Source organism: Hemitrygon akajei, chromosome 13, assembly GCF_048418815.1.
Source record: "Hemitrygon akajei chromosome 13, sHemAka1.3, whole genome shotgun sequence".
Taxonomy (NCBI): Eukaryota; Metazoa; Chordata; class Chondrichthyes; order Myliobatiformes; family Dasyatidae; genus Hemitrygon; species Hemitrygon akajei.
The window spans coordinates 24,481,167-24,501,799 of record NC_133136.1 but is presented as its reverse complement, the minus strand read 5'-3'; the positions used below and the strand labels follow the sequence as shown (position 1 = coordinate 24,501,799).

Genomic DNA, 20,633 nt, shown 5'->3' with positions numbered 1-20,633 from the left:
TCAGGGACACTGGAGGTCTCCCTGTCTTCCCACATCCCCCAAGAGGAGCATTGCACTCTCCTACCTGACATTTCTACTGTCCTAGATGAGCAGATGTAAAGAAGAGAAGCAAACTATTCTGGAGGCGGAGCTTAGTCATGATGGCGCTCAACGGTGACTCCTTTGCTTGCGGAAACTGCTGTATTTCCATCTTCAATGTCTCTATTTTTCCCTTTCAGGGTTCTTTTGAAGACCCTGACCTGGAGTTACACGCTGACTTCGGTTTTTAGCGGGAATGGGACCTGGTCTTGGGGTTTCACGACTGGCCGTTATTTGACATGCCAAGGACGCAGCATAATAGCTTCACCCACGTGGCTCTGGAGACGGGTGGATCGAAGGTTGGTGTGCCAGCGGAGATCGGTGTGTCATGGGAGTCAGAAGATCTACGGCTGTGTGCCCAGACGCCAGTGATCTTTGGGCACAGAGCTTGGAAAAAGCAACACAACGGACTTTTAACATTGTAAACCAGTGAGTTGGTTGTTATGTCTCCCCTCTTGCTGTGAAATGAAGACACCTCTTTCTCCCTTATTAGAGAAGGAGAGAGCCTGTGTTATGTTGAATACCAGGTGAACGAATAGTCTTTGGGGTACTGCAAGTCTGTGTCTTTGCTGCATGCTTGACTGCTCAGTGGTGGGTGTCGATGCTTTTTTTTGCTGGTGGAGGGAGGGGTGATCGTTGCTTGCTGCCGCTTACACATGGGAGGGAGGGGAGCTGAGGGGGGCTTTGGGGTTCTAACAATTAACTGTCATTCATTCTTTAGGGGCACTGCTCATTTTTAGTGGATAGTTGAAGACAAAGCTTTTCAGGATGTATATTGTATACATTTCTCTGACATTAAATGTACCTTTGAAACCTTTGAAAAAACTTGAGCTTTTCTTTCCTTTGCTCTCTCTGAGTGAAGCCTCTCTTTGCTGAAGCCTCGATAAGCTAAAGCCTTAAGATCACCACTCTGAGTAGGTCCACTCAGACAACAGCCGCTGTGACGATGGCCACTGTGCTTTCCCCTGCCTTCCTTTAACTTGCTCTTGCTAATCAATCCCAGACACCAACTGGCTGCCGGTCAAAGCTCTATTACGCTGTCAAGAACTGCTCTTGCCTTTTATCCTCAGGCAGTGGACCTAATTGAAGGTTCCCTCCTCTCCAAACTTCCGATGTCCAGACTGACCGCCGGTCATAGCTCTATTATGCTGCCGCAGCCCGCTCCTGCCTTTTTCTTCGAGTAGTGGACCTGATTGAAATCCTCTCCTCTCCAGACTTCCAATGTCCAGATTGACCGCTGATCAAAGCTCTATGATGGCTGCTGATTTCCAGGACAGCATTTCATGTATTTGTGCTCAATGGTTGGGAGAGTTTTACCCATGACGTACTAGGCCGGATCCACTACATTTTGTAGGATTTTCCATTCAAAGGCAATAGTGTTTCCATACCAGGCTGTAATGCAGCCAATCCATACACACTCCACTATACAACTATACAAGTCTCTCAAAGTTATAGATATCTCCATAGACTCCTAAGTAGAGACACTGTTGTGCTTTCTTCACAATTGCACTTAATGCGCTGAGTCCAGGATATGTTCTCTGAAATAGTAACACCCAGGAATTTAAAGTTGCTAACCCTCTCCACCTCTGATCCTCCATTGAGGATTGTCTTTTGGACTGCTGGTTTCCCTTTCTGAAGTCCACAATCAGTTTGTTGGTCTTGCTGACATTAAATGACAGGTTGTTGTCATGACACTATTAAGCTAAATTTTCAATCTCCCTCCTGTATGCTGAGTCACCACCATCTCTGATTCAGCCCACAACGGCGGTGTCATCAGCTAACTTGAATATGGTGTTAGAGCTGTGCTTAGCCATAGTCATAGGTGTAAAGCGGGTAGAGCAGGGGGCTAAGCACAAAGCCTTGTGGTGCACCTGTGTTGATGGAGATTGTGGTGGAGATGTCGTTGCCAATCCAAAATGATAGGGTTCTACATGTGAGGAAATCCAGCATCCAATTGCACCAGGATGTTAAGCCAGTGAAGAAATTGTAAGATAAGATGGATCTAGAGGCAGGCATTTAAAAGTATTTGTATAGAATGGAGAGTTTGATTATAATTAGGAATGCCAAAGCCCAGGCCTATGAGCTGAAGGCGGGCCAGCCACAGGCAAACATTTGGAAAATAACACATGGTTAGAAACACAGGTACAGTTCAGCTGGAATGCACCTTAAGGCTATGCATTCAGCCTCCTGCTCCACTACACACACACACACACACACACACACACACCTATACAGCTAAGCACAGCTCCAATGCCATATTCAAATTCTCTGACAACATTACTGATGATGAATGAGTCACCTTACCAGATTGAGGTAGGTCATCTGGTTGAGTCATGCTGCAGCAACAATGTCAGCAAAAAGTGCAGATTTTTGACTTCAGGAAGGAGAAGGAGGGTGAATGTGCACCAGTCCTCTTTGACAGATGGGTGGTGAAGAGCATCTGCAGCCTTAAACTCCTGGGCATTTATATATTGGATGACATGTCCTGGTCCCAACACAAAGATGCAATCACAAAGAAAGCGTACCGGCATCTTTACATTTTTATAACATTAAGGAGGTTCATCTTTTCATCAAATACTCTATCTTCTATAGTTAGAGTCACAGTTTTAGAGCACTATAGCACAGAAACAGGCCTTTTGACCAATCAAGTCCATGCTGAACTGTTATTCTGCCTTGTTCCACCTGAACCATAGCCCGCCGTACCCTTCACATCCATGTACAGTACCTATCCAAACATCTCTTAAACATTACAATTGAACTTGATTTTCATTCAAGCACAGAAGCTAAATGCCCACACCAGCAGGTTCAAGACCATCTACTTTCCTTCAACTATTTGGTTCTTATGACCACTCTGATCTCTTTCCATTATAATGGATTTTGAAGGATTTAGTGCTTTCCCAGCGTATGTGACAAATAAACTTTCTTCAGGCTTCCAGCTGAGAGGAGGTATCAATTTTAACTGATATTTTGACGACACCACCTTCTTCAACGGTGATGCTTAGGCATGTCTAGTCTGCTGGCATATATACCCTGGTCATCCATCAAGAAGAGTTTATTTGAAAATTGATTTTATTTGTTTTCATTCTAATTGTGTTTTTTTTTCCTGTAAAAGTTGTTTATAATTGATGCTTAATTTGTGTTTCTCTTGTGAATGCTGCTCTGTGATCTGATGTGTCTGTGATGCTACTGCGTGTAAGTTTGTCATTGTATTTTGCATGCATGGACACATGACTTTGACTTGGTGGTAGGGGAGAAGTTGGATTGGGAATCTCACTGAAGTAACAAAGTGCACAGTCTGGTATGGAGACACCAATGGCCAGGAACGAAAATGGCTACAGAAAGTGGTAGATACAGCCCACTACATCACAGGTAAAGTCCTCTCCACAAATGGAGCAATTTGCAAGCAGCACTGTCACAACAAAGCAGCATCAATCATTGAGGGCTCCGTAACTCACATTCTCAGTATTTACTTGCTGGATGTCCCCACCATCCAGACCATGTTCTCTTCTCGCTACCACCATCGGGCAAAAGTTACAGAAACCTTAGGTCCCACACCACCAAGTCCAGGAACAGTGTGAATACTTTCACTCACTTCAACTCTAAAAAGTTTGAAGTAAATTTATTATCAAAGTACATATATTTCACCGTATACAAACATGAGATTCGTTTTCTTGCAGGCATACTCAATAAATCCATAATATTCTATTGTTTGTATGATTTGTGTGTGTTGTTTTTTCTCTTACTCTGCACAGTGGTTTTTGGTATTTCATTTTTCTAAATTGGGTTTCTTGCTTTGTGGCTGCCTGTAAGCAAATAAACCTCAAGGTGTATAATGTATTCATCTTCGATAATAAATGTGCTTTGAGTCTTAAAATAGAATAATAACCATCATAGAATCAATGAAAGACTACACCAGTTTGGGTGTTCAGCCAATGTGCAAAAAACAAGAAACTGTGAAAATGCAAAAAAAAGAAATAATAATAATAAATAAATGAGCATTAAATATTGTGAATATGATATGAGTACTCGAAAGTGAGTTCATAGATTGCTATGAATAGTTCAGAGATGGGATGAGTGAGGTTGAGTGAAGTTGTCCCCTCCTGTTCAGAATCTTGATGGTTGAGGGTTAGTAATTGTTCCTGAACCTAGTGGTGTGAGTCCTAAGGATCCTGTACCTTCTTCCTGATGGCAGCAATGAGAAGAGAGCATGACCTGGTGATGGAGGTCCCTGATGATGGATGCTGCTTTTCTGTCACAATGCTCAGTGTGCTGTAGATGTGCTCAGTGGTGGGGGGGGGGGGGGGCCTTACCTGGATGGACTGGGCCATATACCGTACTTTTTGCAGTGTTTTCCATTCAGGGGCTTTGGTGGATCCATATCAGGTACTCTCCACCACCCAGGGCAGGTCCTCTGAAATAATACAGAGGAATTTGAAGTTTTTGACCCTCTCCATCTCTGATTCTCTGATGAGGACTGGCTCATGGACCTCTGGTTTCTTGCCCCTGAAGTCAATAATCAGCTCCTTGGTCTTGCTGACATTGAATAAGAGGGTGTTGTTGCAACACCACTCACCCCGATTTTCAATCTCCCTCCTATATGCTGATTTATCACCACCTTTGATTTGGCCTACGACAGTGGTGTCATCATCAAACTTGAAAATGGCATTGGAGCTGTGCTTAGCCACACGTCATAATTGTAAAATGAGGAGAGCAGGGGGATAAGCACACAGACTTGAGGTGGACCAGTGCTGATGGAGATTGCGGAGGAGATGTTGTTGCTAATCCAAAGAGACTGAGGTCTACAAATAATGAAATCGAGGATCCGATTGCACAAAGCAGTAATGAGGCCAAGGTCTTCAAGCTTATCGATTAGTTTTGATGGGATGGTAGTATTGAATGTGGAGCCATAGACAATAAAAAGCATCCTGATAAATGCATCTTTGCTGTCTAGATATTCCAGGGTTGAGTGAAAAGCCAATGAAATGGCATCTGCTGTGCACCTATTGTGCCATTAGGCAAATTGGAGTGGATCCAAGATGCTTCTCAGGCAGGAGCGATGTGTTTCATCACCAACCTCTCAAAGCACTTCATCACAGTGGAGGTAAGTGCTACTGGATGATAGTAATTGAGGTAAGTAACCATGTTCTTCTTAGGTACTGGTGTAAGTGACTTCTGCTTGAAGCAGGTGGGTACCTCAGACTGTCGAAGCAGGTCTTTTGTACTTAATTATGTACCCTGTCTGGGCCGGGTGCTCCTTGCGGGTTCATCTTCCTGAAGGATGCTCACATAAGAGCCTCAGGAACTGAAATCACAGGATTGCTGGGGGCTGTGGGAGTTTGTGATGGCCCCTCCAAGTTTTGACAATCAAAGCAAACATGGAAGACATTTCACGATGATGTCAAAGTGACCTGAAAGAATTACAATCTGATCTTTGGACATAAGAGTCTTTTCAGGGTGTATGACAACAGGTCATTTCAAATGAAAGAATCATATTAGTTATTATAATAATAGTTACAATATTGTTTCTGTTTTCCTTTCACCAGATATGTTTCCTGATCTGCTGAGTGTATCTAGAATGTTTGAGCTGTTACGAATGTGCCACAGCTCTGAGGGGCCGAAGGGTGCGGGGTAGCCCCCCTCCTTTGTGAGAATCGCAAGATTACTATTAAGTCAGTTCAGGAGACCCAGGAAATGAGAGAAAGACATGCAGAATCCACAAAAGGGTTGGAATGTGTCCTGGCCTCCGAAAGGCGGACCCATTGATACCGGCTATTGTCTCTTGGAGACGGACTTGTGTATTGCATCCTGCACGATGCATCGAAGCCCCCCCCAGGCAATGAACCGAGGGGGAGGTTGGTGGAGGGATTGCATCATCCCAACCTGATCGACATCTGCGACCCTGTGAGTCAGGATAAAAAGAGGGTCTGGGGGAACAGCCCCTCAGATGCACCAGAAGAAACGCCAGCGATCCCGTAATAGAAAAAACCAGTGGAAGGCCACGTGCGTCCGTTTCCATTTGCCCCGGAATTGGTGGGCCTTTACCACGGAAGAACGGTTTTTAGCTAACAACGGGGAAATCAACTCCCAACGACTCTCGAAGGATTGACATCATAAAAGGAATGGGCAAGTTTTAACCCATCTTTCTCTCCAACCAAAGGCTGCAGCCTACAGCTTGACTGAACTAAAGTGACTTTTATATTTCCATCGGACAATACATTATCCCCTAGACAACGATAGAGCTATTTCTTATTGATTATTATTATACCCGCGCTTTTAGATTTAGTATTGACGACGTATATTATCTGTGTGTTTGCATTGATATTATTTTTGTGTATTTCTATCAATAAATACTGTTAAAAATAGTACCATCAGACTTCAACGGACCTCTCTATCTTTGCGGGTAAGTGACCCAGTTACGGGGTACGTAACAGAGCACATTCACCATCCACCCATTTCACTTCTAGTTCCTTTCCTATCCCAAAATGTTGGTCCATGGCCTCCTCTACTGCCACAATGAGGCCTCTCTCATGTAGGAGGAGCAACACCTCATATTTACTCTGGGTAACCTCCAACCTGACAGCATAAACATCAATTTCCCTAACTTGCAGCATATACCCCCCCACCCTTCTTTCTTTCTTTCACCATTCCCCATTATGACTCCCCTTCTACACCTTCTCATCTCCTCAACTGCTTCTCCCCATGGTGTCCCTCCTTCCCCTCTTTCTACTATGCTCTGCTCTCTTTTCAGATCGGATTCCTTCTTTAGTCCTTTACCTATTCCACCTACCACCTTTTAGCTTCTCAGTTCATCCCCTCCCCCCTCTCTCCTATGTGGCTTCACCAATCACCTGCCAACATGTATTCCTCCCCTTTCCCCAACTCCTCATTCTGACTTCTGTCCCCTTCCTTTAAGACTTGAATGGTCTCGGCCCAAAACGGCGTCAGCTTATTCCTTTCCATAGATGCTGCCTGACCTGCTGAGTTCTTCCAGAATTTTTGTGTGCATCATTCTGGATTTCCAGCATCTGCGAAATCTCTTGTGCCTATTATTTCTACCCTTGATAAAAATTCATTGTAACCTCATTTTCTCTCCACATATGCTGTCTGACATACTGAACATTTCTCCCAGTTTCTGCTTTTATTTTTGTTTTCTACCAGCTGTAGTCTTGTTTTCTGCTTTCCAGGTGAAACAGAGAAGTAAGCATAAATGGTGATGTCTATTAATGTAAGAGGATTGCAAATCATACCTGTCTGGTCACGACACCAGTCTCACCATTTTTTAACTGGAAGATTTCTCGTGAATAATCTCAGCCTCCACCAGTTGCCTTTTCTCTCCAACTGGTTCACATCAACGTAAATTGTGGACAGCACTTTTTCTCATCATATCCAGTGCAGTGAAGGGTTTGATTTGAAACATCAAACATCCTTTTACCTCCATGGATGGTGCCCGACCCTCTGGCTTCCTGTGTTCTGCTCTTTCTCTTCATTGGATTATACTTATCTGGGGGAAACTTGCTCTAACCATCGCCATCTACAACAGGCAAACCCATGATGGGGAACTATGGTATCATAGCAGATGGCACAATTGGTTTACAACGCCGGTGACCACTGATTGGGATTCGATTCTCTCCGCTGTCTGTAAGCAGTTTGTATGTCCTCCATGTAACCATGTGGATTTCTTCCGGGTGTCCAGTTTGCTTCCACATTCCAAAGATGTAGAGGTTAGAATTTATGTGGGCATGCTATACGGTGACACTTGTGGGCTGTCCCCAGCACTTTCTTGGTCCATGTTGGTCATTTGCTGTACTCGTGATAAATGAAGCTGATCTCTATGAGTGTACAGAAAACTGAATTCTTAGGCTAAACCTGACTGGGATAAGCACCACGATTGCTATTTGCAGAAGCCAAAGAACCAACATGAGCCTAGTGGGCCCAATTATCACATTACGCCTCTTGTGAGCTCTTTTAACTTTGGTAGCCAAAAGCTTGATTCCCCAGAAGCTGTTCTGGGAATTATCTTCAGCTTTTGGCTGGCTTGAATGGAAAGAATCATGGGAGCTGCAGGGTAAAATACATTCACTCTCTTGATTCTGTTCCTGTGCTTGCAAACCACATAAACATTCATGGAACAGTAAAGCTCTCTGTTCATGAATGGTGCTGCATTCTGCTTAGGGACATACATGGCCATGTTAGGGCGCAGTTAATGATGAAGTGAATGTTTGGAAGCCCTGCCAGACATTGCAAAGGCCAGACCTTTTCTTATTGCTGGCTGATTTATTTAGAATATGCAATTAGATGTTTGGTTATAAGCAATTCATCATCTACCTTTTTGATTAAATTATGAAGATGCTTTGGAGCCGTTCATTTCTCTGGGGGAAGCCTGCCACAATTGTAGCTGGTGGCAGCTGACAGTCTGTACAAAAAGCCATGTTCCAAGGCCAGCTTCAACAATGTGCTCAGTTTACCGCCAGCTTTCTTTCAGCATCTCTCAACATTCACAGATTCTTAAGACCATTTAAGAAACTAGCCAATGGCCTAGAATTCGAGTGGCCCCAAACAGTAAATGTACTGGAACAGGAAGCTACAACATACATATCTTTTTTTTTACTAGTAGACACTTAATATTTGGGTTACCTCTGCACTTTCATGACCACATCCCTTAATGAAGCTCCAACTCTTTATATTCCAATATTCACCCCATTCCAGTAGAAACTTTGTGAAACTTTGGAATCAGATTCAAATTTGTTATTATTGATAAACAATGTGAAATATGTTCTTTTGCTCATCAATGAGGATGGGTGTGTATGAAGTCCATAATCATTTCCTTGATGTTGAAGGTGGGAGTAGCATTGTGCTATCACTCACTAGCTAATCTATCTCACCCTTGAAACCATCTGAGATTTCACCAACCTGTCACTGGCAAATTGATGAATGGCTTTTGAGCTGCTTAAAATAGATTCCCTTATTTTTTGTAGGAGAAGACGTTTCCAAAAACTAACATGTTATTCTACCTACTTTCCCCCCTCAAATAAAGCAAGTTGGCAGAGCTGGTAGGGACATCACATAAAACTCTTCACACAAATTTTTTCTAAAAAAAAACATTATCTTGATTTTATTCTGCATGTTCTGTTTGGCAAAATGTAGACACTCAGACCAGCTCTATGAATGGTACACTAAAAGGTACGTACAATACCAGCATAACTCCCAGATTGAGAAGCTGAGTGCCAATGGAGTGCATTCAAGTTGCTGTATTTTAATTGGATTTTATTCACATAATTATAACACATGCAATTTGAATCTCACTCACTGCAACTTTTACAGAAACAAACCTGATTTTATTGAGTAAAGTCTGCCACAAACTGTTTTTTCCACTGTTAAAGAACATGACAGAGAACATTGAACAGTACAGGCACTTCAGTCCCCGATGTTGTGCCAATCTTTTAACCTTCTCTAAAGTCCACTTAACCCTTCCCTCCTACATAGCCCTCCATTTTTCTTTCATCCACATACCTATCTAAGATCCTCTTAAGTGTTTCTAATGTTTCTGTCCCTACCACCCCCACTTTGTGAGTAGATATACTTTAGCTGTCTGCTTGCTTTTATTCCAGCACAAATTCTTTAAATGGCACAATGTTGTCAATAAAAAAAGATAAATTTCTGTACACTAAAAGCTCTTCTTTGTCTTTCCCTCTCTAAGGGATATAAAAATCGCAAGCGACTCTCTCAACCACCGTTTCTGGCAGCTCATTCCAAATGCATACCTCCCTGTGCGTGAAGAACCTGCCTCTGATGTCCCTTTTAAATCTTTCGCCTCTGATCTTATTAGCACACTGCCTACCCCAACCAGGAAAAATACAATGTGCTTTCACTGAATAAAGGTCTTATATATCTCTATCAGGTCACTCGTTAGTCTCCCGTGTTCAAGAGAATAAAGTCCATAAGACATAGGAGCGTAATTAGGCCATTTGAGTCCGTTCCGCCATTCAGTCATGGCTGATCCTTTGTTCCTCTCCTCAGCCCCACTCCCCAGCCTTCTCCCCATAACCTTTGCTGCCATGACCAATTAAGAACCTATCAATCTCCGCCTTAAATACACCCAACAAACTGGCCTCCACAGCTACCTGTGGTAACAAATCCCATAAATTCACCACCCTTTGGCTAAAGGAATTTCTCCACACCTTTGTTTTAAATGGATGCCCCTCTATCCTGAGGCTGTGCTGTCTCGTTCTACACTCCCCCACCATGGGAAACAACCTTTCCACATCTACTCAGCCTAGCCCATTCAGCCGTTCTAGTCTACACAATCTGGAAGTCCAGGCAACAACCTGATAATTATTTTTTGCTCCTGTTCAATTTAATAACATCATTCCTACAGCAGGGTGGCCAAAACTGTACAAATGTGTTGCCTCACCAAGACCTTGCATTGTATAACTGCAACATAACTTCCCAACCCGTATGCTCAGGGACGTGACTGATGAAAGCCAGCATGCCGAACACTGTCTTTACCACTTCATCCACTTACGACATTGCTTTCAGGGAACAGCGCACTTGTTCTCTTAGCTCTGTTACATCACATTCTCCAGGACCCTGCCACTCTCTGTATGAGTTGTACCCTGGTTTGATGTCCCAAAATGCAATATCTCTTGCTTATCTGAAATGAAAGCCATTTGCCATTCCTCTGTCCATATACCTAGCTGTTCATACACTCCCCAGTAATTCTTCATAGTCTTCTACAGTGCTGCCTACTTTAGTGTCATTCGCAAACTTAGTAACTATAGCTTGAACACTCACATCCAATTTGTTTATATAGATCCCAACTCTGCCTGCTGTGGCATACCACTACACAAAGGCCTTAACTCTGAGAAACAACTCTTGACCATCACCCTTTACCTCCTACCACTTAGCCAATTATGAATCCAATTAGCTATCTCTCCATGGATCCCTTGTCACTTAACCTTCTAGACTAGTTTGCCATGAGACTTGCAAAACACTGTGCTAAAATGCATATTGATAACATTCACTGTTCTATCCTCATCTTCCTCTGAGTTACTTCCGAAATCAACACCGGCAGATTTGTCAGGTGTGACTTCTCATGCACAAAGCCATGTTGACTGTCTCAAATTGGACTCTCTCTCTCTCTCTCTCTCTCCAGCAAGAGAAATTCTGCAGATGCTGGAAATCCAAGCAATGCACACAAAATGCTGGAGGAACTCAGCAGGCCAGGCAGCATCTATGGAAAAAAGTACAGTCAACGTTTTGGCTCAAGACCCTTCATCAGGACTGGAGAAAACAAGATGAGGAGTAGAGATAAAGGGTGGGGGGAGGGGAAGGAGACACACAAGGTGAGAGGTGAAACCAGGAGGGGGAGGGATAGAGTAACAAGCTGGGAAGTTGATTGGTGAAAGAGATACACAGCTGGAGAAGGGGGAGTTTCATAGGAGTGGACAGAAGGCCATGGAAGAAAGAAAAGGGGGGAGGAGCACCAGAAGGAGGCAATAGGCAAGCAAGGAGATAAGGTTAGAGAGGGAAAAGGGGATGGGGAATGATGAAGGGGAGGGGCTTCACCAGAAGTTCAAATTGATGTTCATGCCATCAGGTTGGAGGCTACCCAGACAGTAGGTATATAAGGTGTTGCTCCTCGAACCTGAGTGTGGACTCGTCACGACAGTAGAGGAGGCGATGGATAGATATATCAGAACAGGAATGGGAAGTGAAATTATAATGAGTGGCCATTAGGACATCTCGCTGTTTCAGGCAGACGGAACGTAGGTGCTTGGCGAAGCAGTCTCCCAATCTACGTCGGGTCTCACCAATGTACTGAAGGCCACATTGGGAGGACCAGACACAGTAAATGACCCCAACAGACTCACAGGTGAAGTGTCTCCTCACCTGGAAGGACTGTTTGGGCCCTGAATGGTAGTGAGGGAGGAGGTGTAGCGGAAGGTGTAGCACTTGTTCTGCTTGCAAGGATAAGTGCCTGGAGGGAGATCAGTGGACACTCATTCATCTCATCAAAGATGCCCTCAACCACATCTCTTCCATTTCACGCATATCTGCTCTCATTCCCATACTCCCACCACCCTACCAGGGATAAGGTTACTCTTGTCCTCACCTACCACCCCAACAGCCTCCGCGTCCAACACATAATTCTCCAAAACGTCCGCCATCTCTATTGGGATCTCACCACAAAACCCATCTTTCCTTCCCCCCCATCACTTTCTGCTTTCCACAGGGATCACTCCCTATGCAACCCCTTTGTCCATTCATCCCTACCCATTGACCTCCCTCCTGACCTGATGTAGATTGGGAGCATCCACGCTCCTTCTGCCAGGTACGGGATCTTCCAGTAGCCACGTATTTTTATTCCACTTCCCATTCCAAAAAGTCTATCCATGGCCTCCTCCACTGTTGTGATGAGGCCATACTCAAGTCGGAGGAACAACCCTTATATTCCATCTGGGTAGCCGCCAACCTGATGACATGAATATCAATTTCTCGAACTTCTGGTAAACCCCTTCCCCTTCACCATTCCCCATCCCCTTTTCCCTCTCTCACTTTATCTCCTTGCCTGACCATAGCCACCCCTCTAGTGCTCCTCTCCCTCTCCCCTCTTCTTTCTTCCATGGCCTTCTGTCCTCTTGTATCAGACTCTCCCTTCTCCAGCATTGGGGTATCTCTTTCACCAACTAACTTCCCAGCTCTTTACTTCACCCCTTCCCCTCCTGGTTTCACCTATCACCTTGTGTTTCTCTCTCCCCCCCCCCCCCCCCCCACCTTTCAACTCTACTCCTCATCTTTCTCTCTCTCTCTCTCTCTCTCTCTCTCTCTCTCACTCAATGTCCGTAGATCTTATCCTTCAGAACCCACCCCCCACCAATGAATCTCAAGGTCGTATATGGTGTCATATACTTGATAATATTTTACTTTGGACTTTGAACTCATTTACTGACCACTGACAACAGACTCCCTGACCTGTAGTGTCCTAGCTTGCTTTGGGTACCCATTTTAAAGAAGGAACCTCACCTGCGGCCAGACATGAAACAGAGTTCTCAGCAAGGGCCTCCCTAATTTCTCCTCATGTTTCCTAAGAATACACTCAGTAAGGCATTGGGGATTTAGCCACCTTCACACACCAAGGTCTCCAATACCCTGCTCCTCCTAATTTGTATGTGGTGGAGGACATTACAACTCATTTCCCCCATTTCTTTAGCTTCTGTCATTTTCTCCACAGTAAAAATTGATGCGCTTCATGAAAAATCTGTTCCATTTTCCTTGGTTCAACACATAGATCTCCACGCAGATTTGTAAGAAACATAGAAAACCTACAGTACAATACAGTCCCTTCGCCCCACAAAGTAGAGTGGAACAAGTCCCTACACTAGAAATTTCTAGTCTTACCTACAGCCCTCTATTTTCCTAAGCTCCATGTACCTATCCAAAAGTCTCCTAAAAGACCCTATCGTATCCAGCCCCACCACCATTGCTGGCAGCCCATTCCACGCACTCACCGCTCTCTGAGTGAAAAACTTACCCCTGCCATCTCTTTTGTAACTACTCCCCAGCATCTTAAACCTGTGTCCTCTTGCGGTAACCATTTCAGCCCTGGGGAAAAGCCTCTAACTATCCACATGATCAACGCCTCTCAACATCTTATACACCTCTATCAGGTCACCTCTCATCCTCCGTCGCTCCAAAGAGAAAAGGCCGAGTTCACTCAACCTATCCTCATCAGACATGCTCCCCAATCCAGGCAACATCCTTGTAAATCTCCTCTGCACCCTTTCTATGGCTTCCACATCCTTCCTGTGGTGAGGCAACCAGAACTGAGCACAGTACTCCAAGTGGGGTCTGATCAGGATCCTATATAGCTGCAACATTACCTCTCGGCTCCTAAATTCAAATCCACAATTGATGAAGGCCAATACACTGTACGCTTTCTTAACCACAGAATCAACCTGCGCAGCTGCTTTGAGTGTCCTATGGACTCAGACCCCAAGATCCCTCTGATCCTCCACACTGCCGAGAGTCTTATCAATAATACTACATTCTGCCATCATATTTGACCTACCAAAATGAACCACTTCACACTTAACTGGTTTGAACTCCATTTGCCACTTCTCAGCCCAGTTTTTCATCCTAACAATGTCCTGCTGTAACCTCTGACAGCCCTCCACACTATCCACAACACCCCCAACCTTTGTGTCATCAGCAAACTTACTTCTCGCCATCTCGCCAAACCATCTCGCCACTTCCTCATCCAGGTCATTTATAAAAATCACAAACAGTAAGGGTCCCAAAACAGATCCTTGAGGCACCCCACTTGTGACCGACCTCCATGCAGAATATGACCCGTCTTTGCCTTCTGTGGGCAAGCCAGTTCTGGATCCACAAAGCAATGTCCCCTTGGATCCCATGCCTCCTTACTTTCTCAATAAGCCTTGCATGGGGTACCTTATCAAATGCTTTGCTGAAATCCATAGACACTACATCTACTGCTCTTCCTTCATCAATATGTTTAGTCACATCCTCAAAAAATGCAATCAGGCTTGTAAGACACGACCTGCCCTTGACAAAGCCATGCTGACTATTCCTAATCATATTATACCTCTCCAAATGTTCATAAATCCTGCCCCTCAGGATTTTCTCCATCAACTTACCAACCACTGAGGTAAGACTCACTGGTCTGCAATTTCCTGGGCTATCTCTACTCCCTTTCTTGAATAAAGGAACAACATTCGCAACCCTCCAATCCTCTGGAACCTCTCTCATCCCTATTGATGATGCAAAGATCATTGCCAGAGGCTCAGCAATATCTTCCCTCGCCTCTCACTGTAGCCTGGGGTACATTTCATCTGGGCCCAGAGTCTTATCCAACTTGATGCTTTCCAAAAGCTCCAGCACATGCTCTTTCTTAATATCTACATGCTCAAGCTTTTCAATCTGCTGCAAGTCGTCACTATTATCACCAAGAGCCTTTTCCATAGTGAATACTGAAGTATTCATTTAGTACCTTTGCTATTTCCTCCGGTTCCATACACACTTTCCCACTGTCACATTTGATAGGTCCTATTCTTTCACGTCTTAACCTCCTGCTCTTCACATACTTGTAGAATGCCTTGGAGTTTTCCTTAATTCTGCCTGCCAAGGCCTTCTCAAGGCCGCTTCTGGCTCTCCTAATTTCCTACTTAATTTCCTTCCTGTTAGCCTTATAATCTTCTAGATCTCTAACATTACCCAGCTCTCTAAACCTTTTGTAAGCTTTTCTTTTCTTCTTGACCAGATTTATTACAGCCTTTGTACAACAAGGTTCCTGCTCCCTATCATAACTTCCCTGTCTCATTGGAACGTACCTATGCAGAACTTCACACAAATATTCCCTGATCGTTTGCCACATTTCTTCTGTACTTTTCATCGAGAATATCTGTTTCCAATTTAAGCCTCCAATTTCCTGCCTGATAGCCTCATAATTCCCTGTACTCCAATTAAACACTTTTCTAACTTGTCTGTTCCTATTTGTCTCAAATGCTATGGTAAAGGGGATAGAATTATGATCACTATCTCCAAAATGCTCTCCCACTGAGAGATCTGACCACTGACCAGGTTTATTTCCAATATCAAATCAAGTACAGCCTCTCTTCTTGTAGGCTTATCTACATATTGTGTGAAGAAACCTTCCTGAACACACCTAACAAACTCCACCCCATCTAAACCCCTTGCTCTAGGGAGATGCCAATTGATATTTTGGAAATTAATATCTCCTGTCATGACAACTCTGTTATTATTACACTTTTCCAGGATCTGTTTCCCTATCTGCTCCTCAATATCCCTGTTATTATTGGGCGGTCTATAAAAAACTCACAGTAAAGTTATTGACCCCTTCCTGTTCCTAATCTCCACCCACAGAGACTCTGTAGACAATCCCTCCATGACGTCCACCTTTTCTGCAGCCGTGACACTATCTCTGATCAACAGTGCCACACCTCCACCTCTTTTGCCTCCCTTCCTGTCCTTTCTTAAAAATCTAAAACCCAGCACTTGAAGTAACCATTCCTGTCCCTGAGCCATCCGAGTCTCTGTAATGGCCACCACATGATATCTCCAAGTATTGATCCACGTTCTAAGCTCATCCGCTTTGTTCACAACACACCTTGTGTTAAAATAGATACATCTCAACCCTTTGGTCTGAGTGCATCCCTTATCTATCACCTGCCTATCCTCCCTCACATGCTGTCTCCTATCTTTCTCTATTTGAGAGCCAGACGCTTCTTCCCTAGTCTCTTCAGTTTGGCACCCGAGAACATTTCTATCACATACAAACCTTTGATTTCTGTCCACACAAGCAGTCCTCCCATGACCTTTATCCTCCTCCACCTCACCATCTGCTCTAACACTCTGGTTCCCCTCCCCCTGCAAATCTAGTTTAAATCCCTCAGAGCAGCGCTAGCTAACCTACCCACAAGGATGTTAGTCCCCTTCCAGTTCAGGTGCAAACCGTCCCGTCGGAACTGGTCCCACCTGCCCTGGAACAAAGCCCAATTGTCCAGAAACATGAAGCCCTCCCTCCTGCACCATCTCGTTAGCCATGTATTTAGCTGCATTATTCTCTCCCTGGACACACTTTTACACTTAGTATACCAATAGGATATTTTGGAACCTTTGTATAATCGCTGATTTTTTTCTGTGGGGGAGGGGTGCGGAATTTTGGGGGTCTGCAAGTTTTGTTTCTTTTTCGTGCAGGGGGAGTTGACGTATGGTCTTTCTGTATTTTATGGCTATCTGGAGAGGACAAATATCGTAGTTATATTATACATGCATACTTTGACAATAAAATGGACCTTTGAACCTTTGAAACTTTTTCCAGTCTTTTTATTGCCCTCCCAACTTCTCTAGTTCGCTTACATGTCTTGTAGTCATCAAGAAATTCTCTAGTTTTCAATTGCCTATGTGCAGTATATGCCTTCCTTCTTCTCTTTAACAAAGCCTCAATATTACTCGTCAACCATGGACCTGAATTTCTGTCATGTCAACCAGGGTCTCCAGAGCTTATAGTCATTCTTCAAAGTTCAATGTACATTTATTATTAAAATATGTATATATTATACAACCTTGAGATTCATCTCCTTACAGGCAGGCACAAAACAAAGAAACCCAATAAAACAAACAAGACTGTCAAACTACTTGAATTGTGTTCACACACACAGTCATGGAAGTGCTGGCGAGGTACGAACAAGCTCGTCTTGCATGCCATCTGTTTACTGCTCAATTCATGTGACGGGTATTGGTAGATTGTCTGTCCATTCTTTCTGAGGAAATAGAAAATTAACTTACAAATACTAGAGTGTTATTGCAAAATTGAAATAATAAAAACTCATTTACAAAAAAAGTTTACCAATGATATAATTTGTCCAAAATCCTAACACAAGAATTAATAATCCTTGTGCAAGTTTGGATTTCTATCACTTGCACAAAATGTCTAACAAATTTAATTTCCCTGAGCATGGTTCAAAGCTCTGAAGTGACCATGATAGAATACAATAAATTGTCAATGAAAATCAAGACTGCAAATACTGAAAATCAAGAAACAAAGAGAAAATGTTGGAAATCCTCAGCAGTTAGTCAGCATCTGTAAAAATAACTTGCTTTCTCAGATTTTTTTTCCTTTTTCCACAAATGGTTCCTGACCTATTGAATGTTTCCAGCATTTTCTATCATTAATTTTAATAACACATCATTACAGGTTTGTGGTTGATATTTATTGTTTTATCAAGAAAAAGTGAAACAAGCTCTTGAAGTGGCAATGTCTAAAAATGGCTCAGCCCTTCAAAGTGAGGTTTTCTGTCAGAAGATTTAGATTAGATTCCTGTCTATGTTGAATTAATTAATTGAAACAAGGCCATAAGTAGGTTTGGGGTTTACAGCTCTCCTGAGACAGAGACAAGAACCTAGCCTACCAAATTATTATGGCAAATAGCTGGCACAGATAGAATGTGTTAAAAACTCCCCTGTTGTATTGCACGCTGCTCTGGTTGCATTATAATATCATAAATTACAATGTACAGAATCAAAGAATTCATATCTCATAAGCGTCCACTTGTGGCATATTGAATTAGAGACCTATTATATGTCACTACCATAAGACTGTAAGACATAGGAACAGAATTAGGTCATTTGGCCATCGAGTGTGCTCTGCCATTCCATCATTGCTGATTCATTTCTCTCTTAACCCATTCTCCTATCTTCTCCTCATAACCTTTCATGTCCTAATCAAGAGCCTATCAACTTCTGCCTTAAATAGACCCAATGTCCTGGCCTCCACAGCCATCCGTGGCAACAGATTCCACAGATTCAACACCCTCAGGCTTAAGAGATTCCTCATTATCTCCATTCTAAATGGCTGCCCCTCTATTCTGAGGCAGTGCCCTCTGATTCTAGACTTCCTCTCCACATCCGCTCTACCTAGGCCTTTTTAATATTTGATAGGTGTCAATGCGATCCACCCCACCCCATTCTTCTAAATTCCTAGAGCCATCAATCGCTCCTTATACGATAAGCCTTTCATTCCAGGAATGATTCTTGTGAACCTCCTCTGAACTGTCTCTAAAGTCAGTACATCTTTTATTAAATAAGGAGCCCAATGCAGTTCACAATATCCCTCAGCATTACATCCTTGCTTTTATATTCTATTCCTTTTGAAATGAATGCTAACAATGGATTATCCTTCCTCACTACAGACTCAACCTGCAAATTAACCTCCACGGAATCCTGCATGAGGACTCCCAAGCCGCTTCACATCTCAGATTTTTGAATTTTCTCCCCATTTAGAATACAGACTATGTTTTTATTCCTTCTACCAATGTGCATAGTTATGCACTTCCCAACACTGTATTCCACTTGCTACTTCTTTGCCCATTCTTCTAATCTGTGCAAGCCCATCTACAGCCTCCCTGCTTCCTCAACACTTCCTGCCTCTCCACCCATCTTCGTATCATCTGCGAACCTGGCCACAAAGCTATTAATTCTATCATCTAAACCATGTTATGTTATCTAAGCTATTTTTAAAATCAACTTTATGTCAATGGGAGAGTCTAGATCTGGAAAAATGAAGCATAATTTTCCTTTCATTTTTGGGTCTGACACTCAGTGGAAAACCCCACAATTATCAATCCTCACTTTTTAGAAAAACATCATGCAGGCAGCATCCAATATATTGAGCAGTATTCTGACAACCATTCATGTCTTTTTAAATGGAAGCAAAAATTGCTCTTTGCTTTTTATAATGCAGAATAATTTCACTGATCCCGACATCTCCACTGTCTTGCTTCAGTGGATCCCCTTCATCTGTGAACTTTAAAGTATTGAATTATAAACTGAAATAATGTGAGTTAGCATAGATATGTGGCAGTTTACAGCACAGAAGAGCGTGTACTAACCTTTTGCTTAGACAGCCCAATTTTCTCTTTTTTAAAAAAAAATATGGAACGCTTCCCGCATTTGGGTGTCATCCTTGCGCAGGGGCCACGCTAATCTTCTCTGTATCATTCCAATTTTAGTATATGTGCTGCCGAAGCGAGCACCAAGTTTCTGTCTCTCCTTCTATGCTAATACCTAATTTTTATATCTTTTTCAGGCCTTACCTATTTTTATTCCTAAGACCTACTCTGATTCTTTAGATTCAATTTTAACATCTTGTATTTGGAATAATAAACAAGCTCGTTTAAGTTTACCTACAAAGAAATAAAGAGATGGGTGGACTAGCCCTACCCAATTTTAGATTTTACTATTGGGCTGCCAATATAAGGAATATTACTTTCTGGTCTTATTATATTTATTGTAAAGATTGCCCATCATGGGTCTCCTTAGAAGTTAATTCTGTAAAAAATTCCTCTATTGTCTCTCTTCTTGGATCATACTCTTCTTTTCCAGCAAATAAAATACCTATTATCTTAACCAGTTATTCCTTTTTCCCTCAAATAAAAGCAGTTGCATCTGCTTCACATGATTCCTATGGTAAAGAACTCAATCCTATAATAGATTTCTGTATGACAATATTTTCTATGTTCTTTTCTCTCTATTCAGTGTTTGGGGTTTGAGGTTTGTGACTTCTTTTTCCTCTCTCTTTTTCGTGTGGGAGTAGGGTTGGAGTCTTTTCTTTCAATGACTTTCATGGTTTGTCTGTGTTTCATGGTTGTCTGGAGAAGATGAATCTCAGAGTTGTATTCAGTATACTTCGATAATAAAATGAAAGGCCTTCTTAAATTGATGGTCATTCATCCCAGTTTATTTACACTGCAATGCTCTCCGTTAATTTAAAACTACAGCACTGTGCAAAAGTGTTAGGCACATAGGTATAGCTCAGGTAACTACAATTTTAAACAGTACTGTGGTTATTCTATGTATTGCACAGTACTGCTGCCACGAGAAAAAGAAAACAAATTTCATGGTATATGTGAGCAACGATAAACCTGATTCTGGTATGGGTCTCTATTGTGGACTGAGAGTGGGAAGGGGATGGGGAAATTGGAACAATACTTTGGTAAAAGGAAAGGGAGAGGGGA

At 42.9% G+C, this 20,633-nt stretch overlaps 1 non-coding gene across 1 annotated transcript; it reads right to left on the bottom strand.

The window, feature by feature from the left end:
- Positions 1 to 19,545: 19,545 nt before the first annotated feature.
- LOC140738154 (U6 spliceosomal RNA) lies at positions 19,546 to 19,652 on the bottom strand. Its single transcript, XR_012101319.1, has one exon. It is a non-coding gene; the product is annotated as a U6 spliceosomal RNA (small nuclear RNA).
- Positions 19,653 to 20,633: the final 981 nt, after the last annotated feature.